Raw genomic sequence first — 4,990 nt, forward strand, 5'->3', positions numbered from 1 at the left:
TCTAGAGGTCCCTTCCAACCCCTTCAATTCTGTGATTCTGTGATTCTGTGAAGTAACTGGGAGATCAATCTGTCTACTGATAATAAAGGTGCAATTTGCTTTCATAGCTCTAATGCAGAACAGGATGCAGAAGCAGATCACTGCAATTACTGAGAGTTAGAATTTTGCTGGGCCCCCTGTTTCTCATGGAAAACCAAAAGGAAAGCAGGCATGTAAGAGTGAGATTGAAAGACACTGAAATAGCATCTGTCAATTTCTAACTGTGTCTAACACAGCTCAGCACTTTCTCTTAAAGAACTAGAAAAGGAGATGATCAGGAAGGTCTTTAATTGGTTGGAATACTGTCAGGTATTAGGACAAAACTGACGGAAGTCCAACTAATGAAAGTTAAATGCACAGAGATACCAGATTAAGGTTTCACTTCTCAGGGGAGGTATGAATGATCTTAGCAACTCTCAGAGGGAAATGAAGACCCTGTGTTCCCATCTTTGCATATTTGCTATGAAAAATAGAAATTATACTATTGTAACTACATTAGAATGAGGCAGTTAGAAAAGGCAAAAAACACTATTTTTCTTTCTTGATTATAAAGAAAGCACAAAGTGTCTTAGACTGAGATTTTGGTCCTGTAGAGATCTTAGATGTGATGAATGCCTATGGCTTATGTATGAAGAAGCTATAGAACAATCAAACTAAGTGGTGAAGACTGGATGCTGAAAGGACCACATTGCTCCACATCATCGAGTGACAAATGCCTCTTTGATTTGGATACATTTTCCAGAGTGGGGTGCTGTAACATTTTGAAGATGATTGCCTCCCATTCGCTATTTATTTCGTTACAGACTGTGCAGTTCTCTGAAGTGTGCTAGCTGTGCACTTTCAGGAGGTCTGGCAGCAGGATGAATCAGGTTAAGATTTCTGATTTTACAGGTCACTGAAATGGAGAAAATTTAATTCTCTAGATATGGAAATGAAGAGTTCAGTGTACAAAGCAACAACGCAGATAAACATTTTATACTCATCCCTGTCACAAAAATGAGTATTTTAAGGGTTAATTTTACTAAGCAGCTAATTGATTAGTAAATTATTTAATTCATAAATAATTTTCCTTCTGTAATAGATATTACAAGATTTTTTTTTTGAGACATCAAATTTATATATTACAAATAAGATGCAGCATGTCAAGTGTCATTGTGCTGATATTCTAAAAAAGCAACCAACCAAACAAGAAAAACGAACTGAAAATCACTTTTCAACTGCCCCATTTTAAAGTGTAGAAGCATTATTTTTCTGTGTTTTGTTTTGTTTTCATTTGATTTATTATCTGCCTAAGCTGGTACTACAGAAGTAATGGGATGTCATTACCTAAAGACATAAGTTTAAATCCAAGGCGGATGAGAGGTGTTTGGATATAGTTTATAACCTCATTCAGTAGTGTCTGTTGTCATCAGGGAGAGAGCATGTGAAATGAACTGAAGGTCTCAACATGTGTCTTAGTGGACAGTTCCCTGTTTATAGATACAAAGCCGGCCTAAATCCACAGTCTGAGTGGTTGTAAGAAATGAACTGTCAAATGGCAATTCCGTTCTTGCAGTGGGACTGCATGAACAGCTGCACTGTGATGTCTCTTATGAGAACACACATTAAGCTTCTGTCTGTCCTGCTGCCAGCTAGGCACTTTTCCAAGCAATGAGTCAAAAGTTAATTTGAAGCTTAACGACAGAGGAATTACAGTTCCTTCACTTATTTTCTGTAATTTATATTCATATCATATCACTTCTTTTAATGAATTAAACACCCCAAACATATAGTATTTTTCTCATTGAGAAAAGGAGGAAAGTTCAGGTTTTTACAAAGAATTAAATGGCTGCAGGTGTTACTTGTTTTGGAAGAAGGATATTTTACAGTGAATGGTTTGATAAACTCTTCCTCATTCATGACAGTTATCTATGCAGCACTATATCAGTTGATTCCCTTGTGCAGCAGAGCCATTTTGGTGAGATATTCTTTTGATTTTCCTTCAAGAAAAATTGTACTGAGGTGCGACTACAGGGTACCTTTAAAAACAGGCAGTGATATCTTTTCTACAGATTCCTCAAAATGTTGACCAAGTGCCATAAATGTTCCCCATGATATGCACACTCTCCAAAGAGCAGCTTTGGTTTAGCCATTGCCAATACACATTTGCACAAATATCACACAGATTTTCTTTGCTTTAAGAAGTGTACTGGAAAAAAAAAAAGTTTGATTAGTTACATAAACACCTGTATACAGTTTGTATGAGTCTGTAGTACCAAGAGACGTTACGCAATGCTTGTAATAAAGGGTCAGCACACAAAATTGTAGTTAAGAGAACTTAGATTGAGAACTGAGAATATAAAAAGAGAACTTAGTATATGGAAAGTCTTCAAGTTTTTACTTGTTATTTTCCTTAACAAAATATAGATAGTGTCAAAGCCTGGAAACCTACTTACAAAATGATTAAACAGATTAAACAAAGCCAAACAGTTTTAAGTTTTGGTCCAAGATATTAAGATAACTGATAACATTCTCCTAGAACCGACCTGTTATTTGCACTGTAATAAAAAATCACTAATATGCCAGATTCATAATATACTAATTAAGTTGTGATAAATGAGCAGAGCATAATCTATGTATTTCTTATGATGAGAGAGTTGACTCACTATATGTAAAATATGAATCAAATCTTTCCCCTTGTTAAGAAGAACATTAACAAAAAACTGAAAGTAAATGTCAATTCTGTAGAATTAAAAATGTCATGAATTTTTTATTTATTTATTTATTTTTAATAGTGAAGCCATATATGCTTGTCTGACATACTGCCTGAGCAGATTAATGATTGTCTTTTATGGTTCATTCTTGTAAGAATCTGTGATGTTTTGTGAAGCTTTACATTTACATGTAGTCAGGATGTCTGGATGATGTGATGACTAAAAAGCTGTTTAGATGGATTTAGAGAGCAATGGCTAATGGGCTGTATTTTTCTGAGGGCACATAATGAATCTGGGGACTTACATCATTTCATATTGTTATCAGTGATGTGGAGGAGATGATGGAGTAAACTTTTGTAACTTAGAGATGGCATTGGATTATGGAAAATTCTTGAGGTCAGGGCTGGCATTTAGAGGGACTAAGACAGGCAGAAGGAATGGGCCAATAGTAAACTTGTAAAATTCAACAAGGACCAATACAAATCCCACCCCTGTAGAGAAGAAACCCCATACAGTGTCACAAGGCAAGGACTGTTTGGCTGGGAAACAGATCTGCAGAAGAGGCCACTGGGAAGGTCATTGTAAACAGTAAGGTACACACTGTACACCCTAGCAGAAGAAGGCGGCTAGCAGCATCCAGGGCTGTTACCAGAAGCATTACTCTAAGTTGGACAAGTCTAAACAACTCCCCCGAAAAATCTTTTACCAGGTGTAAATTATCACCACTTACTATTGCAAACCTTTCCCAAATGCAGTAAATAGTAGAGCAGTCTCGTTAGGTCAAACACAACCTTTTTTAGCACTTTATCATGGATGGCAGAAGATATGTAAGAAAAGAGTAAGCACAGTACAATGTTTTCATAACTTCCAGCAGTCTGGAAGCCACATTCAGCCACAGAAGCAGTGAATGCTTCTGTGAATTTAATATAGACCTAAAAACCTTAGTTTATATGTTATACTGTGAATATGAGGCCAGTATACACATATATATTACTTACTACATCATATTTACACTAAATGTGTTGCTGACCCTTAAATAGCAAAGGCAATTGGGATGGGAGAGTTCAAAACATCTTAAATAATTGAGCACAACTATCAGTCTGTGGCATCTCTTGCATCATTGATGTCTATCAGTAAACACACATGAGTAATTTTATTCTGATGTGACAAATTATCCAAAAAGAAAGCTTGTCTCTTGTTTTCAAGACATGTAGTAAATGTTCCAAGAGGCTAAATTGTAAAGCACTTTATGAGCTTTCAGAATGAAAACCAGTGTACAAACCAGCATGAAACTCTTTCTCAGCTGATATAAATCCATATTATGTTAGTAAAACATCTGGAATATAAATGAATTTCATCAGCTCAGGATTTGGCCTCACATATATTTTATGCCTCAATTGCGAATGGCTAAGAAGTACAATAACTGAGAAAATTTAATCATGCTTTTAGGAAACAACTTCATTTAAGTGAATTTAGCTTAGAAAATGCCAAAACAATTCTCTCGAGAACAATCTTGAAAATGTTTTACCTATCCTAGACAACCACGCTTTGATATGGCTCGTCATAGTATGTATTCCATATAATTGTATAGCAATAATAAGGCAAATAAAAATTTATCCTGGGTTTGACTATAAACATTTCTTATCCTGTTGCTTTCCAAATGCCTAACTTATTTTTGCTTGGTTTGTCATATTTCCTTTCTGTCTATTCTCTAGACTTTCCAAATTGTTTTATTATAACATCATGTAAATAGTATACTTTTCTTCACTTTTAAATCTGAACTCTTTGATGAGAGTTCTTTCTTTTTCATTGATTCCCGTGGCTGACAATTCTATTCATATAGGCAGTGGAATGTGGTGTAAAATTGTTCCTACAGATGAGGACCTACCAGAACCCTAACATATGTCTAGATAAGACTGCAGCAGGAATGGGAAGGTAATGTATAATGTATTGTAAATGAGCACAAGGAAGATATGCTCAGTCTCTGTTCACAGCCAGATAGAGTTGGAAGACTTCATATTGTTTGTTATGATTGATTTGTTCTTATTGCTGCAGCATGATATTTTGTCATATTGCAAAATTGATTGTACCTAATATCTCTTTTTCATTCCTTATCCTCGTGCTTTTTCTAATGGCTGCCACTGCACCTTATCCCAAAAAAGATCACTGTTGTCCTTTTTTGCTATGATTCAGCTGCCTGGTTTCGAATTTTGTTTTTGAAAGAGTTAGAAAGTGATGAAAACCATATTTGGAGTTTT

The sequence above is a fragment of the Meleagris gallopavo genome, chromosome 1, assembly GCF_000146605.3.
Source record: "Meleagris gallopavo isolate NT-WF06-2002-E0010 breed Aviagen turkey brand Nicholas breeding stock chromosome 1, Turkey_5.1, whole genome shotgun sequence".
Classification (NCBI taxonomy): domain Eukaryota; kingdom Metazoa; phylum Chordata; class Aves; order Galliformes; family Phasianidae; genus Meleagris; species Meleagris gallopavo.